The sequence below is a fragment of the Cupressus sempervirens genome, chromosome 2 (genome assembly GCF_028749045.1).
Source record: "Cupressus sempervirens isolate cs-2001-9-10 chromosome 2, ASM2874904v1, whole genome shotgun sequence".
Classification (NCBI taxonomy): Eukaryota; Viridiplantae; Streptophyta; class Pinopsida; order Cupressales; family Cupressaceae; genus Cupressus; species Cupressus sempervirens.
The window spans coordinates 44,615,279-44,642,474 of NC_143119.1; positions in this window are offsets into that span (position 1 = coordinate 44,615,279).

A 27,196-nucleotide genomic window follows, 5' to 3' on the forward strand; every position below is an offset into this window, starting at 1 on the left:
ATTGTAGAAGATGAAATTCACCACACAAAAAAAAACATATCTATAAAAATCTAATAGGAAAAATTAAGCACTATCAGCAAATCAACTCCAAACCACATCTTGGTCAACTAAACACGAATGAATAGTCATATATCAAATAAACTAAACCTGAATGAATAGTCTCTACTATAGTATTGTTATTGATACATTCCTTCATGGTCTTTAGTACAATTTCTTGATACTTGAGTCGCCAATGCTTCAATGGCTCAGTCATCCTCAATCTGTTCCAATGGCATTCACCAGTATACTTCGCCTTCATTTGCATGGCCATTTCATATCCCTGATTTAGGAACTTCATTTACTTTCCTATAGTATGATTACTAATCACAAGAATATCAAAATGAACTAGTATTTGCACTAACCAAAAATGTTGAAAACTCTCTTGTTGCTCTTAATAGATCATGTGCATTGAGATATGGAACAAAACAACCAAATGAAAACTATACCCCATATTGGAAATGCTCAAAAATCTAGTACAATGCATTCATAATGGGTTGATCTAGCTAGAAAGATCCCACAACCTCAATCTCGGATAATATTAATAACATCTGCCTGCAACATAATACTATGAAGCATTACAAATGTAGCATATTTCTTAAATGCCATACAACAAACAAAATAAGCATCAAAACTTCACAAACATTTCCTGCACATTAAGCTACTAATCATCCAAGACCATTTTGATGTTGATAACTTTCAGTCTAGCACATAAAACATATAAATAGATTCAAGTATTATTATGAACTCACCACTTGATATCTATGAAGTAAACATTATACCGACAAGGCGCGATTGAATTTTCACTAAACTTAGAAGATTAATATACCTTAATATTGACAATCAAATACTTTCTCCCCCTTGGTGTACAAGTGTGATATACAATCTCTTGTGTAAGTATCATGTTGGAGACTTCAAAGTTCAAGCAGCCCCATGATCTACAATAATGACAATAATGCATGTGAGTGTCAATAATGACATGATATAAAAAAAAGTTGTAACTAAAATGCTTTTCACAAGTTTAGTTTGAGCTTCACTTGGTTTCAAGAATCCTTTCATATTATCTACTTAACAAGGCCAAGCACATGAAGATGGAAGCTCATCTCCCCCCCCCCCCCCCCCACATAAAAACTAAATAAATGTTTCATTCATTCATTTTAGAAATATATCATTGAATCATTAAAATCACATAACATACATATAAACATTCATCAATAATTTGTGAGCACGACAATCATTATAATCACATAACAATATTCAATAATATGACATTAAATTCATCAATATTCATAAAAATCCATCAACATTCATCATCAATAAGAAACATTCATAAAAATTCATTAATAAGCAACATTCATAAATATCCATCAACACATTAATCATCAAACAAGGTTTTTAACATTCATTTGTTCATTTCTTTTTTCTTTTTTTGAAGATAAAGACTAATAGGCACATCCTAACTATATTCAGCATCCTATGGCTCTTGTGGCTATGATCTTACAATACAAGGCTTCCTCTTCTTTCACTAAGGACAAGACTAATGTGCCCCTGCAATAAGAAATAAATTGGTTTAATCCTAAACTTTTTTTTAATGTTCTAAGTATTTCATTAATCTAAAGAACATAATAGGGATTTTTATTTACCTGATAGTGCCACATCATCTGCCATCACATCTTATTTAACCCCAACCTCAACATGCTGAACACTGACATCATGTTGTGCATACTCAAAAAATATCACATAAAGGTTACACTAAATGCAACTTAAGATGTTAAATTTTATTAATAATTACATGATTAATTTTCAATAGAAATTGAATATGTACCTGCATCATTTTGATGCACATAAAGTTCTTCATCATGTGTCAGATCCATGCTTCTATCATCATGAGTAAGATCTGTGATGGGAGTAGTAGGCTGCAGTGAAAAGTCATGCACACATTATTATCATTGTTCAAAATTAACATGATATATATTATTTTTCATGAAGTTCTCAATTATTTTTATTATTCATTTGGCCTATTTACATGTGTGTCAACTGCTACATTAGAATCTTCTACACCTATTTGGGCACTAGAATTTGTGTGGTGGTGAGCAACCACTGCTTTGTAGCCTTGGTTGAAGCCAATTTCTTTGTCTCTCTTTTGTGGGTGCTAGATTAAATTCAATGCCTTGCATTTTTTTTCTTAATATCATCAATAATTGATGTATTTCTTATTTGTAATTCTATATTAAAGTTTTGATATGAAATTTCATTTAATGCTACTTACAAGGCATGAGCGAATTTTCATATATTGACCAGAGCCAAGTTGGTGTTGACCAACCTTCTCTTTCCGAGCTTGTGTTGCCTTTGATGTGTCCTACAACCTGTATATATATATTTTAAAATATATTATAAAAATTTTAGATTATATAAATCCATAATAATAGGTTAGATTATATAAACCCACAAATGAATTAAACACGTTTGATATGCGAATTGTAAGAGGTGATCTTCTATCAAAGTGTGATGTGTGATGAGACACAAAGGTGACCTTTCTTGTGCTACGCAACATCATGAGCATTAGCGATCCACTTGAAAACATTAAATTCCAATGAAGACATTAATACGTGAATCTAACCATTGTTTATACAGAGATAGAAATCATAGAGTTAGGATGCTTTTGTTTTAGTGATATTAGATAAAGCTATGGTGTAATTTTTTTTGACAATATTTGATAATGATTTATGCCATTAAAGCATCTTCCTACTGAAATGCTCATGTAAAAACAAGAGGCATGGTCTATTGAATTTACGGAAGGCTGAGTAGTCTTGGTTTGAAATTTGAAGCCCAAGATAGCCTCCAACAACCCATTTGCATTTTACAACTCCAAGTAGGTGTGGTGGGTGGATGTGAGAAAAGGTATAGATAAAATCTAGAGTTGATGAGAAGTACCACTCTTCGCATAAATACAATACATAAATTGAAGAGTTTTAAATGTTGCTTGTAGAAGCAAGTTAAGGTTGTGTTGATAAAAGGGAATCCATAGTGGGACATTTGAAGTTTCCAGTTTTTGAGTTTTCCAACCGCGATGCATGTACGATGAGTTAGTGCAAAGTTTGATGTGTATGGATTAGAGAGATGATTAGTTTTTGAACATTGATGAAGGAAATTTTAAGTTTGTCCTAAAACAAATATGTTAATGGCTTCCATAACTTCACATTTTGATGAGTTAATAGTATGTTGAAAAGAGAAAGACAAAACATGATAAGAAATACCTTCAAAATGATTTGTAGTTGTGGTAGAAAATGTGTCACACTGAAGTTTTCTCTGACCTCCTCCCATTGTATTTGCATATGTTCATCATGGCACTTGTTTTAGGACAATGCACTAACCTTCTTAAAAAATAACATGTAATGGAAAAAGGCATCAAAGGCATCACTTCTCACTGTTAAACAACAAATATTGTGCAAATTCAGAATGAAGAATACATTGATTGTATGATTCTCACTATATGGGGATTAGGGAAGGTATTAATTATTTTCTTGGTTGTCTTGATTATTATCTTATGGGTTTGAATCATAAATATCACTCCTTTTGAAGAATTGACCATGAATTAACATGTTAACTATTGTTGCAAGCAAAAGCAGTGAATCAACATTCTTGAAAAAAAATGTGACTGAAATTTATGAGACATGTACCTATTTTTTCCTTGTGGTGGGTTGATTCCTTTATCCCTTAGTCTCTTCTCTATTAAATCTTCAATGATTTCATTCCACTTTAGCTGTGGCACCATAGGAGGATGCTCGTACTTTGGTTGAGCTTTAGAGCCCTTTTGTACTGGTCTATCCCAATCTTTAGATGTTTGCAAACTTTTTTAAGAAGTTGGGCTCTATTCAAATTATTTTCACCAAAGAACTCCTCCATAGTTTTTATGAGATGATCTTTTAATTTAGAGGCTTGGCTAGTCCAACTTTTAACAAAAAAACAAAATTGTTAGATAAAAAAATTAGTTCAAGGATGAAAGGAAAAATGTAGCAACCAATTATATCATGCTATGTACCTTTTAGGTAATGTGGGCCCAAATATCTTCAATGTTATATTATAAAAAGTTTTATAAAAAAGTTCCATCATCATCATCATCATCTCCTCCTTCATCTTCTTCTTTAATCACATTATACTTTACTGGTCTTCCTCTTGGATCGTGTCTAACAACAATTGACCAACCTAGTTTATGTGGAATGCCAACATAAAAAACTTCCTCACATTGGCTTGGAAGAACATAGGGCTCATTTCCAACTGGCTCAAATGACCTTTTATTAATCATTGTAAAGCCATTATCAATTCAATAACAGTTCTCTTAGGATCATTTTGATTCAATCGTAGCCTACACCATTTGACACCAAACACTTGTTTGAAGGAATTGAAGTCGCACTCAATTATATCATCCAAAATGTCATAGTATCTATTTTGCGATTGTTAAGGATGCATGTCATTTCTAGATGAAATATTGGTGACCTTGAACATTGTAGTTATCCCAAAATTGCAAGTTCTCTTAGTCTTGTCTACATTTTTTATGTGAAATTTATGATTGTTGTAGTACATAGCTTTGTGGTGCTCGACCTATTATTTTTCAAACATGTCAAAATTATGCATCCATCCTTGAGTTGAAATTAATCAAATGGGTCATTATAGATTAATCTATACACACTTTTCCACCTCTTAAACCATTTGCTAGATCAATTACCATTAGTGTAACATTGGGATCTCCATTATGATGAGCTTCTTTAACCAATGAAGCAACATCTTCCCATTTTAATGAGTGACCATTTTGTTGAGATTGTTCAATCCATAGCATCATCCAATCAAGATTGTTTACAATACACAAATGAAGTGCATCCTAATCATGAGCAACTGTATAAAATAAATAGAGCAGTTAGAAACAACTTACATTGATGATGGATAAGAATTAACGAACTACTATAACATCTTATGACTACTATAACATCTTATGATTACCTCTCACTTTCCTCAATCTACCTTTCCTCGTTAAGTACTCCCCTTCGAATCTGTTCATGGAGTTGGGATCCCAATGTGATCTACATGGACCTAAGATATTCACTAATATAAACCATGGTCTGGTAGACCATATATCCCTTTACCACGGAACCCTCAAGATGTGCTCTCTGTTGAACCAGACCCTTCAAAAATTCTAATTGCTTCTCAACCATCCACATTGACCTAGTCGGTGCAGGTCCACACAATTTGATTTCCTCAACTAGATGCATGAGGTAATATTCTTATGCATTGAAAAATGTTGAAGGTAGACACTTTTGCATGTCACACAAAAGTTGAGGAATTTTTCTCTTCCATTGCTTTATGTATTTTTTATCAATTTCTTTAGATGACAACCACCTAGAAGATATCCATCACACAAAAATATATTAATGAGACTAATAACACTTCTAATCTCATGTATTTCCCAAGATCATATTTAACATGTTTGACACTTATGTTGTCAAAGTTTTGTGGGAGAGATAGAGGTAGAATGTATTGTAGTAATAATAAAATGATCTTTTCAATATATTATAAAATTAAATAATCAAAAGTACACGATGTTTTCAATCATGACTTACCTTGATGAAGGTACGCGAATCATGCATTTTCAACCTTGACCCAAAATCACCTTTCTTTGATATAAGATTGCTTATGTTTGTAACAAATTGTGGGAATTTTTTTTTATGGCTTCATATATAGCATCAGGTTGTTGTTGTGTTAATAACCAAGGAATGGCGCTCATATTAATCTAGTTTCCATCTCTATCTAATTCAACAAAAAACTTCAATGCATGATTGGATTCATCAATGTTATTGCAAATTTTAACCAATTTTTCTTTGTCACACCTTCCATCCAATATTTTCCATAGTGTCTATGTTACATTCTTTCCAATATGCATAGCATCAAACAAATGCATGATTGGGAGGTGCTCGTAGTACAACAACCTGCTAAATTGTCTAGGATAGCTTTTAAGTCCTTTTGGAAATTTCTCATCGGTGCCTTTACAACCTTCATGAACATCAATTATATCATTAGTGAACAAAAGATTGTATCCAAATTTAAATTTTATATGAAAACCTACATTAGATGGAATGACATTACTTCGATGATTAATTCTACTGTATTCCAACTTCCATATGTGAGGTGTCATTCTTTGTGGCTTTGACGTTGTCTCTTCTTTCCCATTGAAAATATGTTTTCTAACAATTTGATACCTATGATTTATGTGGAGAAAGTGTCTATGCTCATCAAACACCTGCTTTCCTAAACTTTTTGAATGTCAAGATTTCATCTTTGGACCACAAATTGGACATGCAAATTTTACCTTTTTTGAAGACCTACGAGATCGTGTATAAGTGGATGATATGTGTAGTGTAAGATTCATATTTATAATTATCACACGCAACTTAAACATACAATGAGAAATATGCATTAACAATTTTACATAGCAAAAAAATGTGTTAGTCCAGTGGCATCATGTATAGTCCATACAACATTGCACAGAATTGAAATTGCCTTTCACCAATTGGTCTAGAGATGTCGCACATTGTGACTGCACTCCATAACTCCAATAACTCATCAATCAAGGGCTCAATATATTCATTCATATTTTTCACTTGGTACTTACCTAGTTGAATGAATATAAACAAAACATAATTATTATGGTCAATTCGGTATTGTATTTATAAATTAATTTAGATGACTACTAAATGGAAAAATACCTAGTACAATCATTGCCAACATTACGTGCTCCCTCTTTACGAACATCCAAGGAAGAATGTTATTGTTAATAACAAAAATAGGTCAGACCGAGTAAATAGATCTCATCTCTCCAAATGGATTGGCACCCTCTGCTTCCAATGAAAGCTTCAAATTATGAGGTTCTTATTTAAATACTGGCCCCCTATCTTCTATGTACTTGAATGTAGAACCATTCATAGGCACTCACATAATTTCATCTTCACTTCTATTGCATGCATGATAATCCATAAATTGTGTCAAGCTAGTACAATTGAATAATCATTACAGGCGTGGAATAATGGGAATGTACCGAAAAACCTTGTAAGGCACCTTTTTTCATTATTTGATCTTATCCATATCTACTAATGTGACAAATAGGGAATTCTATTGCAAATTCATGTTATTTATGATATATAATATGATCATTGGGACATGCATGTATTGTTTGACACTATTCCAATATCTTGCACAATGGTTGATAATTATCAGTGAGAGCGAGCTAGAATGTTTAATGGTGGTAAGAAACACTCACCTATAAACCTATGGAAAAAATACTGATATTAATATAAAGAACATTAATGGTACGCTAAAATAGAAGATGAAAAAAATGACACTATACCTTAGCACATGTGAGATTGCTACATTAAATATACCATTCATAACCTTGAAGTTTACCAGCAATAATATAGTAGAGAGAAGTGTTGTTTGGGAGCCTTAGTACAAGGGCTTGTATGCCTTTTCAATTGCAGGAATATCAAGGTTTTCTTCATTGTCATCATTAGATGCACGACTATCATCATCTTCATCATTTTCATTAGTTGTGCCAGTAACATCTTCTACAATCCTATTCTTTGGCACATTATTAGTTGCATCGATACCAGCATATTCAATTGTGTTCTCTACCTCATGATCATCTTCTTCCATGGGAGCATTACCTTCTGCTTTCATATTCACACCTCCATGTTCCACCAATTTAAAATTCACATTCACCAAAGGACAAAACTCCTTTCCCCTTCAATGTGATCGTGTTGCCTACAATGTCTTTGAGCGATTGTGATTAGAACCTTTGATTCTTTACGCCCTTTCATTTTTTGCAAGGACAATAGCATTATCCATCACCATTTCTTTTGAACTGAGACCACAATCTAGTAATTGTCAACTAATTTTGTTCTAGGTACATATTGTTAGGCATTGATTTTTTTTAGAAACAAATATTCGGGCTATAAAATTATAACAAATATAAACATACAAGCATTAGTAGTTTTTTTATATAATCAATAATATTTAAATAATTAAATATTACTATCTCTTTAGTACGTATGGCATCTAAAAAAATCAAATGAATTAAACAATATAAATACTGGCTTTGATTTTGAATGATATAGCATTAGTATTGATTCTAGACTTCATTCAACTTGGTAGAAAGCTTTTGAACTATTACATCCATGAGGAAAGGCCAGAGAAATTGCATACTACATTGTGACAATCCATGCTACCTAACTATTTCCAAGGCTACCTAACTATGTCCAAGGTGTCTGCACACTGGAGGCATACTCTACCTACAGGTTGCCTACATACCCATATACATGGGATCAAGACCCTTGAACTAATCACTTTGATTAATATGTAGTTCTAGTTTCTAATTGTTTTGATGTAGTTGTATTCCTATAACCACTAGTGAGCTTTACTCACCTAATACGGCTCTTTGGCATCATACACCCACTCAGGTGAATCAGGCAGTTTTCTATAATTACAATCTTATAATACTCTAGTGCAACATTTGTTTTGTAGTTTATAATTAATATAGGGTTAACATATATACGTCCTAACTCACTCCTTATATAGTTATGTTTTAAAGCTTGTGACAATAATCAATGGGTATAAATAGAGTAGTCATGTTAATACTAGTTGGGAACCATTGATTGTTCATTTTATTGTACCTAATCTAATGACAGTTCTATAGGAATTTGTAATCAACCCAGCTAATCGCCAACTAGACCCATTGACTTATATATGTCCTACCTCATTCCTTATATAACTATGTTTAAAAGCTCATGTCCATGCTACTTGTTGAGTGAGTTTTATTTTATATTTATGTACACACACACACACACACACACACACACACACACACACACACACATGTTTATATATGTATATACATACATACATACATATACATCAATCAAAAGGGCAGAGCAAAAAAATCCTAAATCTTGGTGTAGGGGCCCTAGGTCCTAAATAAGGTGGTCAAACCCTAGGTGGGATAGAATAGAAGGTGATCAATAAGCATCCAATTTGACACAAGATAAGTTAGACAATCTCAAACATGCATTTAGGCAAGTTGTTTACATATTGTAAAAAGGTTATAGGCAAGTCAAAGGTTGGTCAATGATTGGTCAAAACTCTCCATTTTTATGTTTTTAATCTTTTTGCATATTGTGGTATAGTTTTGAAGGCACGTGGAATATTTTAAGTTGAAGTTTGTGTAAAAATTGTAAAAATTGCAAAAATTGCAACAAAAGTTGTCAAACAACTTTTTGCAATTTTTATTACAATCTGGAAATGTAACAATCAAATCATTATTTTGATCAAATATGGAAGGATGAAGTTGTAAGGTCAAGATTTATGACCTATAAATTGATTATCTTCAACCTAGCCTGGGGTTGGAATAGTATTCTATGGATTTGGAATGAAATAGCAATCCTTTTGGTGGGAAAATCCTTACTCTTGCTAATCTAGTCTTCATCCCACCGTAACATATACATACATACATGTATACACACATACATATACATACATACATATATATACACATACATACTACATACATTTGCATATGCAATTTTATCACCTTGTTTAACTAACTTTACTTTCAAATGAAATTCAAGGAACTAAAATATTGGAACCATACAAAGGAATCATGGAGGAAAGTCCAAATTAGAACCAATATCTATAGTCTAATAGGTTCAATAAATTAAAACTAAGATACAAAAGAAAGTCATGTGGTTCAATGCATAGCTAAATTTATGTCTGGCCCTTTGGAATTGATTTGGGGTAGAGCAATTTGATGAGAGAGACCCAAAAGAGAGGAAAAGCGAGAGCTCCTTCTTCAACTAGTGGTGTTTTGGTTTATGCAATGGTTTATTTGTATTGGTTCCTGTAATCATTACATTCAAGAAAATATTGAGTGGGGTTTGGGTTTTGCTCTTCTAGTTGCGACCATGGCTATTGCTCTTACTATATTCCTCTTCAGAACAAAGATGCACTGGCATAAAATACCTTGTACTAGTCTAGTAACTTAGATTGTCCAATTTTTTGTTGCAACAATTTGCAAGTGGAATATATATGTCATTCTGAAGAAGGCTATTTATGTGGTAATCAAGGATTAAGGATGATATCATATCAATATAAGCTTGATATCAATATGTCATATCATATATTTTCTCAAATTTATTTGTAAATTTGTCATATCAATATAAGCTTGATATCATGACTACAACCATGAGTTTTTAAGTTTATATCTTGAGTGATGTAGAATTGGACGAAGCCCTCCATAGATGTCAACAAAGTGTACATTGTCGTCAAGGGACAACAAAGATCAAAATAGGTGCCATAAATGTATTCGAGTAATAATAATGTGCACCTAACATGATACTAAGTAGAAATTTTTATTGAAAAGCATAATTATATTAGATGTGAGATACTCTAATATATTCAAAGAACAGATACATTCTCATTTGTAGTTCCTTATTACTTATGCCTAGCTGATTTCATCCTATTGTTATCCCAAAAGACATGAGTAAATTATGAGAATGAGGTCTGATATGAAGTTAAAACAAATTCTATAAATGAATATAGACCTCGATAAATGGTGACGAAAGGATAAAATCTAGCTATCTTCCTTGGATCTGAAGGTTGTAATTAGATTTTAATCATTATAAAAAAATCCAACATGAGATCAAGATCATGTCTTATTGATAAATGGTCATAATGAGACCTACAATCAATTGTAAAGACTTCTAAAGGTCCAAAAATTAGAATTTTTAGTTATGGTGAAGGTCTGAAGTTTAGCTCTATCATTTTTAATTATTTGAATTTGAATCACCTTGATGGAAGTTACTTGAAATTGGGTTCCAAAGGACTGATGTGTGGCCGCTAGAGTTTTGTTAGCTAGACTTTTCAAAAGATAAATAGTAGGGACTGATCTCTGTCACCTTCAACAACAAAGAAATTGAAACAAACTCCATAATTATGCTATGAATAGTTTAAACCCTTGGATTTTACTATATTTGTAATTAGAAATGATATTTAGTTTATGGTGAATGGTGAGGTTTGATTCTTGTAGCTTTATGTTGAATATGTTTTGTGTTATACTGATTTAACATTTGGGATGAACTTAAACTATGCCAATTAATCCATATTAGTGTTGGTTTCTCATTTACGACCACAATTGACTGCATTAGTTCTTTTTATTGAATGCCTCTTTGGATTTAGTAGTCTTATGAGGAGTATAATAAATGCACCTTAAAATTTCACCCTTTTCTTCTATCCTTGGTAGTGGTTCCTCTTATTGTTAGCATGTTGTTCATAAAATAGAATATTATAGCATCTAGGATGGTCAAGATTTGGAAGTTACTAGAATTAGCAACAAAAGAAGTAGGCATTATTGAAGTTGAAGCTACTACACTTGATCATGGTAATTCTAGTACCATAGTTGATAGCCTTAACTAGTGAACTAAGTTTTTTGGTCTGACAACCAAATGTTGATCTAGATGCAAGACTGTGGGATACTTCTCTAGAAAGTGACAAATAGTGCACTAGAGAAAATGTTACAAGTAAGATTATCAACCATAGATAGAAACACTAAATTTGATTTCTAATTTCATTCAAGATAGAGGAAGTTAAATCTTTTGACGTGAGTATACAAGAGGCAAGAAAGTTTAGTTCTCGATCTCAGAGGTTGGGTTCTTCTATAAGTATTTTCTTTATGAGTGATTGATTTGTAGAAGATTCATTCTAAATCAATGATCAAAGATCGAGGTTTCTAATGCAACTCAATACATCATTTTTGGTATTTTGGATGTGTTCACCTATTTAGGCTTGCAAGAGTTATTTTATGGTTAGATGCCTGACTCAATGAGAAGTTGTAATGCCTACCCCTAGTTTAGCTTTATTTTTCTTGTAGGATTCTAGGAGTAAGCCTAAGTCTAGGGGGAGTGGATGTAATTTCTACCCCTAGTTGACTTTTTTGACTATATTGCCAAACTCTTTTAGGCCAGCTTTATGTTTAAGCTTGATGATTAGTGACATTATTTTCCAGATTGTTGGATATTATTTCATACTCAGTTGATTATATGATGAATTACCTTGGTACTAGTTATTTCAATTATTTTAGGATTATTTTGATGATGATATATATGTTCATTTAATGGCTTTCAGTGATTTCATGATTATAGTTAGAGGAATGATTTATATGTAGTTTCTATGGTTACTTACCCCCTACTTGAAAGTGTATGGTGTACGTGTATGTCTTCTTTATATTTGACATTTTTGAAGTGGTTGAGGAAGTGAGCCGTACTCACTTGTTATTCAGGGTCTACATGATGTACCACTTCCTACCATTGCCTATTTAGTTTAGAATACATGTGTTCGTATATGCGTGGATTTTATGCAAATTTATAGGTACTAGGTATCGACTTCCCTAAATTATCGGGATGAGCGCACCCTATCACAATATTTCAATGGTATAAGTGGGGAGATAACTCTCGAGTCCAAATTCTAACTTAAGCCAATTTTCCTAGAAAATAGGACAAGTATTTGAGTTAGTTTCACCTTTCCAAATTTGTCAAATGACATGAATTCGTGACTTTGACCTTGGAGTTTGACTTTATTCATTATCTTCAGTTGAGGTATCGTATTTGGTTTTGTGGGTCTGTGATGATTTTTTGTTATGACTAAATCATATTAAAGGATAAATTAATGATTTAATTTAATGGAAATTTTATAAAGAAATTCAATATTTAATTATATTTAATTATATTTAATTATTTGGGAAATTAATAAAATAAAATAATTATTAAAGTTCTAATTTAGGCGTATTTATATTTATTTAATTTAATAATTATTATTTAAGAGTTTTATTTTAATAATGGACTCTAAATAATATTATTAGTTGAATTAATAAATATATTATTAAAAATGTCTGGTGAATTAATTAAATAAAAGAATGAAATTTAAAGATAAAGTTATAGTTCTATTGTATATAGTTATATTTATTTAATTTAATTATAATTATTTAGGAGTTTTATTTTAATAATAAGCTCTAAATAATGTTATTAAGTAAATTAATAAATATATTATTAAAAACATCTCAAAAATCAATTAAAAAGAGAAAGCTAATTATTTAAATTAAGATATTTTGTAATTCAATATCCAAAAGAGTTGTGCATCAAAAGGTGAAAAGGTAATAAGGTAATAAATAGTAGTTGATCAACAAATTCCCTCACATGATTGCACAATCATAGCCCCAAATCAAGGGAGAACTCTTTATCAAAGATCTGGAGCTCATTTTACAAGGACACAGCTTTTGGAAGAGCAATTTCAGAGAGGAAGATATTGACAGAGAGAGAGAGAGAGAGAGAGAGAGAGAGAGAGAGAGAGGGGGAGGAATAGTTGCATGTTTTATGCGTCTATCATTTTAGCATCAAATCCAGGTAGGATCTCATGGTTTATTTGTACAGTGGTTTTTTGTTCTTTGAATTTTCGTCTTCTCTGTGTCTGTTGTGTTTCTATTTTCAGAATTCCTCTGGGTTGAAACCCTTGCTTGCATATTTATAGTTCTTTGTGTTCGAAGACATCTGTCAATGAATTTCATTCTTTTGAAATCAATGTTTGTTAATTTAGAATTCAGACCCTTGTTTGTTGAAATTATTGCTCCTTGTTTCTTGAGAATATTTATAAATGGATTTAATTTGAAACATTTGTTTGATTGATTGAAAAAATTGAAATATGGGTTTTGTAATGAAAGCCAAGATTGTTTTATCGTTTTCGATTGGTTGGTTCAAGTTTCTATATCAAGTTTATATTGGAAAATTTATAATAATAATAATAATAATATAATTACATAGTAATTTTTAATTACCATGTAATTACATTATTAAATATTAAAAATATATTGATTGAGGGAACACATATTTTGTTTTGATTAAATCAAAAAATAAAATAAAAATGTTATGTTGGGTGGGCAGGGGCCACCAACCCCCCACCCCCCTTCTTTTCCCCAATCTTTCTTGTTGTCGACAGTGGTACTGTCGTTGCATAACAGATAATGCTGCTATGGCAATAGCCTCCTACAAAAGCATTACCGCAAGGCTAACAAACCTTTAAATAAACGTAAGGATTTTTTTTTAATGTTATTTCTTATTTATATTATTTATAAAAATAAAAATTAAATAAAATTTTTATTATATAGTTTTTAATATATTTAAAATTATTAAATTTTTAAAATATTTTATTATATTTATTGTTAATTAAATTAACTAATATAATTTTGTTAACTATATTATTATTAATGTTAATTATTATTTTATTAATAGATTAGTAGTTATTTTATTAATAATTTAAAATAAGTTATTATAATCATGAATAAATTAATGATTTTTGGGTTGTTGTTTAATAATATTTAATTAAAGTTTTTAATTAATTTATTATTAAAATGTATTGGTACAACATACTTTGATTTGTGATTTGGGGAGATTGGTAAACTCGAGTTGTGCTTGATGGTTTAGTTTGGTCATGAAAATGATCTTTATCAACATTAGGGGAATTTTATGATTTGGGAACCTTAGTAGTTATCGTACTTTGAAAAGACAGAAGCTGAACTCTGATTGTAATCACGAACTTTAGTGAATCTATGACTTAAAATGAAATGAAAACAGAAACCCTATTTTTGAACATCAAATATTGTGTTTGTTTGAAATGAATTAAACTATGAAACTATGTTTAAGCAATTTTATATGATTTGTTGAATCGTCTAGGATTCTAGTGAACTCAAGAAACCTTACTGAATTTGGTAACTAGAGAAATGTAAATTGAAACCCTGTTCTTGTATATCTAAATCTTGTGCTTGAAAGTGAAAGTGAAAACATGAAATCAATAAGTGAGAATTAAACCGTTGCATTTTCAAAATGTAACGAATTGAGAAAATGAGTTTTGTATGTGCTTTTTTATGACACATGATTTTACAGTTGGGTGTTGGGTTGACTTAGTACTTGGACCAAATTAAGATGTTTACCAGAGGCTCGAGAGTTCTATTTTGTGATGTCATGATGATGTTTTGATCATGATCTTTTATACTCAACCATGGTAATGTGTCTTGTATGCTCTATGAGGAGTTTTGATCTATTGATTGATATTGCTTTCTAGTGTTCTTGTGTGAAACTAAGTTGAATGTTGTGACCTGTCTGATTTAACCTTTGAGTCTTTGATTAGTTATTTTTGGATTGCTTTACAGTTGCTTGTATAGGACTGAGGTGTTTGTATGAATTTTTCTTGGTGATGTCTTGTTATGACATGGATTGGTTTATGTGTACTTGATTTTTGATCAATCATGTTATAATGATTGCATTAGTGAAAACTTTGATTCTTTGATTTGTACTTTTTCGAGCTTAGGGTAGGTTATCTATATGTCATGTTGGGAACTAGCTTAAAATGGAGGCTGAGGCCCTAATGATGTTGATGGGTAACCCATTGTAAGTTATTTAATAAGTGATAACATTTCATTAAATGGGTTTAAATTGAATTAATAAGATATTGGTACCACACAAAGTCACTAGGGAGTTGGAGGATTAAAAGACTAGTCAGGTAACCTTAGAGCTAACTCATTAGTATGCCTTGTAAGTAGGATAGGATACTAGTGTCATGTAGAGTCACTAGGGGGGCAGAGGATTAAAATATTAGCCAGGTAACCTTAGAGTTGGCTCGTGCGATGACACTTGCCAACATGCATAATAAATTCCCTACATGTTTGTATTGCCTCTAGGATTAGTTGATACCCTTTGAGAGAGTTTGCTTTCAAGTGATTCCTTGAAACTAGATGTTGGATTTGACTTTTGAGTTTATTATTTGATTTGGGACTTGAGTTTATCTACTCAGCGTGGTGGGAGTGGACATCTTTGGGTTCCACAAGGTTGGTAGTAGTGATTTTTCTTGTACCATTGAGATCCGATTGTCAAATGTCGTTACTAGATGTGTTTGTGCAAATGTTCCTTTCTATCTGATCTTGTATTTCTATGATGGATGGTTGTACTTTAGTGTATTGTATTTGAATTCATAGATCTTATGAGATGATGTTATCTATTTCATGATGCATATTATTTTAGCCTTTCACACCCTATGACTTTTATAATGGATGATTGTGCATTCTTATTATTGCCAAGTGGCATTCGAGATAATTGTATATTGTTTAAATGGAATTTGCACTTGTAGTTATTTTTTAATATGGATGTGTTATATATTGGTTTTAGTATTAATTAAAATTAAATGTGATTCAACATCATAAGACCCTGAAGAATTGTAATCTATTTTATAGTGCGTGCTTATATGTATGTTAATACTTCCACTATATTATATTTGTTGTTGTTAAGTTATTATGTTTCAAAAAAAAATGTTTGGCAAACTTAGTGAAACTTTAGGTTAATTTCTTTTGGGTTCCTTGATGGGCCATTATAGAAGCCTTGGGGTGGCCCTCTATTTGAGCATTTTTGGAGTTGGTAGCTTCCTCAACAACATTGTTATTTCTATTATCGAGGAACTTGATAGTATAATTACGGGACTAAACTAGTTTAAATACAACTTAATAGAGCTCATTTGGACTACATCTACTGGCTTTTGGCTGCAATCAATGCACTCTTCTTGTGTATCTATATCTCTTTTGCCAGGAGCTTCATTTACAAGCAAGAAGAAAGAAATGTTTGGAAAGATGAAGAGATATCCTAATCATTAAACATCACTGACAGAAATATTCTATGACAGTCTCTTGAACTTTGTCAGATATTTTTATATAAGTACATAAAGACTCCATAATTTAAGAAATCAAGAGGAAAGTCTACCTTCATTTCAAATCCTCATTCTGTGAATTTTTATAGAGAACATAAGTTTTCTATCCCTTGTTTAGAACTATTTGTATAGAACATATATACACCATGCTTCAAGAAATGAAGAAGAAACTCTACTCTCATTTCTCAACCTTGTTTTGAAAGCTTTCGTATTGTATGCAACAACAAAAGAAAGCATAAAATTTTAGACTTGTATATTATCAACTAGCTACATAGAATATGGATGAATTAGGTCTACAACTACCTATTTTTGCCCAATACTACGAAAGGCAATAATTCCAATCATACACAATCTTGTATGGGTGATGTGGTCCTTGCTATTATACTACCTTAAATTACAACCTTGTAACACTCTGTTTAATTTTTTTTTGAAAATTAAAAACCATAAACCTTACTTTTGGGCCCTTTTATATTGTTCTTGAATCTCATATACTCATTTGAGATCCTGCTCATTATTATAAAGATTCACTCTTTATTCTCGTTCAAACATGTTCAGTAAGAAATTGAGAGTGGACACAGAAGATTCATCCATGGCTTAGTAGCCACTTCATGACCACAATAGAGAAATTATTTGTTGACTACTTGATCTCCATTATTATACTTTAAACTTATATAACAACTCCCCTAAAGTTGTATAAAAATTGTTTCAATTTTTTTCATGGTAGTGGACCCAAAACATCAAAATTGCTCCTCCTTTGTAGATCACAATTTATATGAAAGATAAAAAGGCTGAGATCTAATAAAAATATGGAGATTGAGGTAATTTGTTAAAACCTTCAATGTTTTGATAAAATTGTGAAAAGTGTGTTAAAATTGTCAATGGAGGATGAGACCAGCAAGAAAAGATCCCTAAAGGCAGTTGCAGGGGTGGAATTAAGCTATCAAAATCTCTTTCTTATTTCTTCCAAACCATAATATATTTTAAATTTATTCTTCTATTTGATCAGAGTAGTATTATTCATAATTTTAAATTTATAATTCTTTCCCTCCAACGTTTTGACAAAATGACACCAACAAATAACTCATAGCACAAAACTCGCCACTGCACAATAAATGCTTGACCAAAACTCAAATATGGCCACCATGGTGTAAATAGGAAACGAAATAGATGTAATTTAACCCTTACCTTTAAATGCAACTATAATTTAACCCTTACATTTAAACAGCATTGTAAAACTCTTCTCGAAGCCTCCCACACACCCGCACTTTGCCATGTAAACAAATGAAGTTTCATTTTTTTTAATATCCCGATGACGTCAAAATTTAGATGCCAAACTTAACTTTTATCAAAAATTTGATGTTATCAGGATCATTTTTTTAATAAATGAATTTGACAAGACAAATTGGCTTGCCGTAAAAAATGACCCTCAAATGTACTATTGAAGGAGAACTAAGTAGAGCAAATTGATGATCAAGCAGAGTTTGAGCAAAGTGAAAGTGTAAAGAAGTGAATCATCCAAATAAAGATCAAATAGAGATCAAAGAAGGAAGAAGAAGAGCATAACAAAGACTTGCACAAGCAAGCTAGTGTCAAATCTTACAGACCATTTAACTATTACTTTCTTACCATTGTAGTAAAAAAATCTCATAACCAAATGGACCTAACAAGTCTATGAAATCCTCTATGGTAACATCGATTAGTGATGTTTTTAAGTCCTTTAGAGAAAGTCACCCTTTAGACAAGATCAAGGAGGGATAAGGTTTAGATGATCTTTATGTTAAAACCCTCTAACTAGGTCACACAAAAAATGTGTACGTAAACCTTTAACAAGATTGGCTCCTAACATAGCTCACTTCAGAAGAGTGAAAATTATTTTGGTTGTTGGTCTTAGGTTATTTTTTATTTAAAAAATTTCCATGTTAAATCATGGTGTCAATTATGTGAATGTTGTTATGTTGCAAGTTATTTTTTCAAGGTATTAACTTTATATTGCAATTCAGTAATCACTAGGTAAAAGCCAAATTATATTTCTGATACTTGGTTTAATTAATAAACCAAAGTATAGGTTTTATTTAATTATTAATTTGACTATAGTCAATTAATTGAATTAATTAACTAAGGAAAGAGCATACAATACAATAGTAAATTATGAGCCTCTCATCTGGGAGGTCTTGGGTTTGAATCTAGTTGATCCTAACACATAATTGTAAAAAATCTAAATAAATAAATAATAAAATAATCTCTTGGCTTTGGCCCATTACCTATAGATTTTTTTGAATTAATTAGCTAAGGGATGGCATAAATTAATTAAATATTAAATATTTAGTCAATTAATACCTTAAGAGATGACTAAATAGGATTACTAAAATTGTGTAATTGGATTTAGGTATCTACATTTTGCCTATTTTTGACATAGTGTTTGGAAAATACTATATCAAAGAAGTTTGAAAAAAATGACACAAATAAGATTTTTAAAGCAATGAAGTTGCTCAAATCTTGAACAGAAAGAGGAAAGACCAGACTGTGTAATGCTCCCTCAAAAAGTCATGGTGAAGCATACTCCCCTTAATACCACAACAAATAAGATAAACCTAACAACACAAATCAAGAGAGAGAAAATGATGGGCTTCTTATTATCACCACAAATGTAGAATTGTAGAAATACAATATACAAACCCACATGGGTGCCTTTCTTATACTAGTTTGCAAGATAGAGCTACGAGTATCACCCAAAACTGCTTTAATGCCCACAAAGTTATAATAGCTTTTTGCACATCATATACCCTACCATATTAGCTTTCATACATGTCCTTTTTTTAGTAAGCATAATGATGAGTTCCTCCTGTTGGTGTAACTAAGTATTTACTTATTACACTTACTTAAGTTTACTTAGGTTAATGCATTATTTAATTATTTTGCATTATTTTATTATTATTTTAGGTGAGACACTTAGGAGTTTGTGAACTCTCATTGAGTTACGCAACTCTAATTATGCACATGGTGTCTACAACACAGGAGTATGCATCATTCACTGAGTTGTCATGATGACAACACAGTTTTTCACACTCCTCATTTAGCACATGTTGTCTACTCCACTGATTTGCATGCTACACCATTGTAGTCTTATCCTCACATCATCGCACTTAATCCTGTGCTTAACGGAGGATAATCCATATCTGGTGGACATGTGCCTAGTTGTATGACATATCATGATGCTGACTTGTATGCATTCTAGAAGCTCTCTTGAGGCCTTTATATTCAAGCACTCCTAGTGTACTCTGGCATCCAATTATTGAATGAATATCATCATTCTAATCATACTTTGCCTATTTTGGTCTACTATGTGCTTGTGTTGAGTTCTTTAGTTCTTGGGTGAATTCTGGCCTAAGCCAAATTCTTACATGGTATCAGAGCCAAGGAGGATTCTCATCACATAGCCATTCGAGACCGTTCATGCTTCGGCACCTCGACACCAATCCAGAGGATCTGTAGAAATTGGTAGCATCTAGAGCCAAATTTGACCTCTCCATTGCATCCAGAGCATCGATCCGATAAAGATTGACTATAAATTCACCTATCTTGGGTGAAAGTTGATCGTGAGGCAAACCGGCACCCGAAGGCTCCGATTTGCAAATTGGGTGTGATCTAATTTCATCTGATTATTTTATTTTATTTTCAAATCTGTCTCTGTATTTTTTGAATTTGGCATTTTTTGAAATTTTTAATACATCATTGGCAGAGAAAATTTTTGGCAGAGCCGGGCTATCAACCCTTGGTCTGCATATTTGGCAGATTATTTTATTCACAGGATTTATTTTTAAACCATCAGGCTAATTAATCCCGAAGTAGCCCAACCACCTACAAATTTCACAAGCCTATACTCAAACCATTGACAAAATCTAATAAATTCTGGCATAGAAGACCACAGACATCCCGGCGGACATCCTTTGTTTCGTATTCTGCGGCACTTTGGTCTTAAACCCTGCCGAGTCTTCAAAACCCACAAATGTGGGATAATTCACAGGTTCTCAGCGGTGAAATTCATTTTTTGGCACCCGTGAAGTATATATTTTGGTGTCGCCTTCACTACTAAGACACGCTCATAGCGTGACATGCAAAAAATTTCAAATAGCTCGCGCAAAGGTCGCAGATCGCTCGTAAGCGACATTAATCGACAACACCTGCTTATAGAGCAAGCCATGTAGCCATCATTAATTAGCTTGAGCATCTGATAGTGGAAGAACATGCCAATTCATCCATCCTAATTAGCGCCCTGTCACAGACATGTTTGATTTGTTTGTACATTTCGTACAGTACGAAATTGCCACGCTAGTAGCCACGTCAGCCAGTGGGCCAAGTTATTCGTGACATCATCATTTTGCAAGCCTAAAATTGACACTCATCTGGATGTCATCACAGGCCAAGTTATAACTGTTGTGATAGCCATATGACTGTCAAATTTAACCCCATCTTTTGCTGGTGCAACCCCTCATCAAATTGATTTTGGTTTTTGCAGTCCAACTTCAAGAGGCCATAACTCACACATCCGAACTTCAAATCAGGTGCAATTTTTTTTGAAATTGGGTAAAAATTTCTAAATTTTCAATGATGCAGCTATTTTTTAGTTTTGGTGCACGAATTGTTCAAAAATTTCATTTTTTGGTGACTATACCTAGATAATCCTGTATTTTGCAACTTCAAATGCTCCGTACGGGCACATCTGGAGTCAAAAATAGGTTCCATTTTTTTTTAAAGTGCATTTTTTTTGTCTACTTTCTAGATTTGACATCAGATTATAGATTTGTGTGGATAAAATTGACACTTTCAGTAAAAGGGCCTTTCTTTGCTTTGTAATGCTTTAGAATTGTAGCACATTGTAAAGTTTCAGATTTGTACTCTATTAAGAGGTTGTAACAAGCAAAATCAGAAGTCCATGAAGGCCAAAATTGGCAAGTGGCCCATTGTAATCGCACTACTAATAAAGTACCCAAAGCATCTATTTTGGGGGTTTTTCTTGATTTAGTGAAAAGGGGGGGTATTCTTGGTGTTGTGTTCTCTCTTTTCTGCAATTTTCTTTCATTTTTTGTATTATGGGCAACTTTAAGTTTCCTAAATTAACTCCTCATAATTATACTTCGTGGTCAATCAAAATTTTGTATCACTTAATGCATAATGGAGTTTCACAATATGTGGATGGTACTCTTCCTAAACCAGCAGGTGCTAATGTATCCACAAGTGAAATTTCAGATTGGGTATCCATGAATAGGAAAGGCCTAGGTGATATATGTTTGGGGGTAGATGATAAGATCATGTATCAAATCAAGAAATGTACTACATCGAAGGAAGCTTGGGATACCCTTGAAAGCCTTTATGGTAAAGTGTCTGAAGAGGATGTATTCAAAATAGAAGATGAGCTAGTTTCCATAGATCCTAAGTCATATGACTCAATACAGGACTTCATCATTAAGGTGAATGAATTAAGGACAAAGCTTTCTGATTGTGGGAATTCTATAAAAGATGACAGACTGATCTATCTCATTCATAACAAGCTGCCATCTAAATATTCCACATTTGTATCTTCTTTTAACACCTCAAAGACTACCTTAGGGTCTACCTACAAGAAAGTCACTTTTGATGAATATGAAAAACTATGGGATGATGAAGAAAAGAAGTTGAAAACAATGGGGATTCTCAAATCACCCCAGTCCAAAGCATTGGTGGCTAATGAGGGTTCTCAACATTCAACTGGACAATCTTCAAAAAAAGGAAAGGGTAAGAAGAAATGGAAGAACAAATCTGAGGATTCAAAAAAGTCAACACCTCAATCAAATCAACAAGGCAAGTCCTTGAATTCCAACAAGAAAGGGGACAATAATAAGGAGAAGAAGAAGTGTGCTTATTTCAAGAAAATAGGTCATGAAGAGCATGAGTGTTATATCAAAAAGATTGATGAATTAACCAACATCATGAAGAAACATAATGTTTGATTTCCTAATGCTTACAAGGAGAAGGGATCTTCTTCAGATTCAAAGGGCAAAGAGTAAGCATTCATGGAAAATGGAAACTCTTTGAAGGAATGGATATTTGAATCCGGTGCCTCATATCACATGGGTTCTTCAAAGGAGGATTTTTCTTCAATGAATCACCTAAAGGTACCACACATCTTCATGGGGAATGATAGAAAAATGGAAGTTGAAGGAAAAGGTAACATGGAGATGGAAAATAGAGAGTTTCAAGAGGTTGTCTATGTTCCAAACCTAAGTTCTAATCTCCTATCAATCTACCAAGTCACTCACTTTGGAGATGGACATAGAGTTGAGTTCCTTCCAGACTCAGTCAAAGCGCATAGTCTTAAAGATAATTCCTTGGTTGCAGTGGGGAAAGTGAATGATCACAAGAGGTTGTACTCTTTCTCGCATTTTTTATGCAAGACTCCTTCAAAGGCCTTATTAACACAATCAAATTCAAACATGCAATTATGGCATGAGCTGTATGGTCATCTTGACTATTGCTATCTTCAGCAACTTTGCACATACCAAATGGTCAAAGGTCTACCTCAAATCAAATTTTCTAAGGGTAAATGTTCATCAGATTCAGTGGATATGCATCCAGATGGGAAGTTACAATGAGGGAAGTCTTCTAGAGCAACAAGTGTTCTACAAATGGTTCACATGGTATTAGCAAGTCCTTTTGCATTCAGCCAGGGTTGCTACATACTCACCTTAGTGCATGCATACATTGCCACAATGATAGGTCCAGAATAGCAGGACACTTTCAGTCTTCCAGATATAGGTTTAGTGACAAATTTGGGGGACAGTATTGATGATTTGCCTCTTCTTCTTAATGCAGAATTACCTTCTTCAGTTGTTACAAGAGCTCCATCAAACTCTCTTCTTCATCCTCTACATGATCAATCATCACAGATTGAAGTGATTATGGATACTCATGATCAGCAGTTTTAGTAGGGTTCTTCATCAGTTACAAAGATAGATAGTTCTTTGGGACAGGTTCTTTAGCCAGTTGAACAGGTTTTAGAGACATCACTTATCCATGGGATTCTTTCCACAAACAGTGGAAGCATCTCATTTGTACCCTTGGCATTGTTTCTTCCTAAGGGGAGGAACACCATTTTGCAGTCTTGGATCAGCTTCTTCATTGGAGCACTCACTGTTTGACATTCTTCTTTGGGGGGGGAGCCTATCTTGTCTCTCTTCCTCTTCTCATCATTCTCTTATGTATATATTGGATGTATGTAATAATGGGGGGGTCCTGATTATTCCATCCATCAATGCATCCTCCTTTATTTTTGGGGGAGGGTTTTTCCAATGAAGTTTTCCCTCTTTCCCCGCTTTCTGAGAGATTGCATATCTTTATGTACATGGGTACCTAACATGGCCTAGTAGCCGGGACCCATATTGCATTTCATCCTAGATTGCGTAAGCTTAAGGGCATTCCCCTAACTTGCACTTAAGGGGGGGTGTTGGTGTAAATAAGTATTTACTTATTACACTTACTTAAGTTTTACTTAGGTTAATGCATTATTTAATTATTTTGCATTATTTTATTATTATTTTAGGTGAGACACTTAGGAGTTTGTGAACTCTCATTGAGTTACGCAACTCTAATTATGCACATGGTGTCTACAACACAGGAGTATGCACCATTCACTAAGTTATCATGATGACAACAGAGTTTTCCGCACTCCTCATTTAGCACATGTTGTCTACTCCACTGATTTACATGCTACACCATTGCAGTCTTATTCTCACATCATCGCACTTAATCCCGTGCTTAATGGGAGATAATCCATATCTAGTGGACATGTGCCTGGTTGCATGACATATCATGATGCTGACTTCTATGCATTCTAGAAGCTCTCTTGAGGCCTTTATATTTAGGCACTCCTAGTGTACTTTGGCATCCAATTATTGAATGAATATCGTCATTCTAATCATACTCTACCTATTTTGGTCTACTGTGTGCTTGTGTTGAGTTCTTTAGTTCTTGGGCGAATTCTGGCCTAAGCCAAATTCTTACACCTCCATTTTCTTAACCGGGACCCTTCAACAAATAATATAAAGAAATAACCACTAATGTATTCACATGATTTGATTATGTGTACTCGAAGGCTTCATATCTTGAACAAAGCATTTTTTTATTCTATTAGCACAACTATATTTGTTGTTTTAAAACTAAAGATTCTTGGCATACATGTGCATCCATGTTCATGTCTTTTTTAATCATGTTAGGGAGGCAAGGCAATGCATTGTTAGTTTCTTTGACTTCATTAATTATTTTGTAAATTTTATTTGACATATGTACATTATATGTATTTAAAATATTCATTTTATTCTAATCAGGATTAATTAACTTAAAAGTAAGGAAAAAGAAATAGAACAATTAGGCACATAATAATAATAAATATTAATATTGTTTTGTAATTTGATTAAAATACCAAAAAAATGGCAAATCAAGCAAAAAAAGTAGTCTATCTGCGAAAAGTAGATTTGAACCCTAACTCTTGATCAGGATCAAAAATTTGAGATCATGAGATGTGCCCTAAACAAATACGAAATTCTGAAGTGGGAAGAATAGAGATTGTTTGCAACATAAAACTGCATAGTTAGTTCAACACTTTAGATCTAGAACTAGATGCTCAAAAAATCCCAGCAAAACCAAGCAGTTTTGAAGCTCTAGTTTGACTTCATAATAGTCGAAATGTCACCATTGTCAGGCAGCAAAAAAAAAAATGATAGGCAAAGCAGAGGGAAATGGTAACAAGTCATGAATCAAAAAAGCAAAAGATTTGGCTCCGCAATACCAATTTCGATTCCAAGAAACAACAAAGAAGTAGAAGATGAGTGGTTGAAAAGCCAAGAAGTCTTCTTAAAAAAGAGCAAGTGTAATGGGAACCCTAGAAATACCCATTAAACCAACTGCTCGAATACCACTGTAATGGAAATCTTGGAAATGCTAAAAAACTGAACCAATTACTAATAGAGATTTTAATGTCTTTACATAGATTTGTAACCACATAACATGAACAAGAATGAACTTATGCAAACTGAAGATTGAACTACTGCTGAAATAATATTAGTTCTCAAACTAATAAAATTAAATACATATCAAACTCACTAATTACTCCAGCATCATAAAATCAAATACATAACAAAACTCTTCAACTCACTAATTACACCCAATCTGCCTATAGCTGGAAATGCACCCAAGTTGCGTGTTAATGGAGTTAATAACAATGAATTATAGAATGTCACAATAGAGGATAGATGTCCTCTAATGCCAAGAATAGATTTGTAACTCACACATCCAAGTTCTTATCAAATGTAATTCACAATAATCTGATGCTAAACAATGAGGCTCTCACCTCTATTTATTTTTTTCCTTCACCCTTCTGGAAAGAACTAAAATATTAATTAATTGCATTTTCTAGAAGCTCCCCCTTTCCAATAATTAATGCATTCTCTAGGGGCTTCTCCCTTGCAATACAATAATTATTTGTGCTTCTAGAAATTTATATTACCAGAGGCTTCTCCCTTTCCAATAATTAATGCACTCTCCAGAAGCTTCTCCATTACAATACAATAATTAATTAAATGTAAAGTCACCTTTTAATTTTAATTTATTTAATGAATTTATAAGAAATTAATTTAATCAATTTCCCCTTATTTCTCCACTTAGCCTTTGGAGAACGTAAAGGATAAGAACTCCACTTAGTTTACAAAAAAGATGGGAACATTACAACAAGTATACAAAATCAAAAGAAATCAAGATAGTTAAAGATAGTATAGAGGGTAATCACAAACCCCTATTTACACAAATCATTTCTAGACTGACAAAGGTTTCGGTTGCTAATAACATTAAACTTGGCAGTAAAAAATCACTGCCCCTCTACCCAATAACTCTATAGATAGATTGACTAAGACCACATCAACGACACCTAAGTCGTTTGTTTATATCCCCCTGCATAAGAAGAAGTAGCTTCCCATAAACGAGCAGATCAAATTTTTTAATCCTCTTCATAGAAAAATAAACAATGTTAAAAATAGTGAAATGATCATAATTATCAATGAATATAGTGAAGTAAAATGGCAGGAATGCTCTGATCTTGGAGTATATGCGATCTAGAATGACCTGACGAGATACAAAGATAAATTGGAAAGCAACCTAACAAGGATCTGCAGTGCAAACATAAGTAACATAACCCCTTTTGACAATTACTCTTGGTATTTTCAATGCCAAGATCATAGAACTAGGAGAACTAGTAGAAATATCAAATTGTTATTATAAAGGGCATTCAATAAAATTC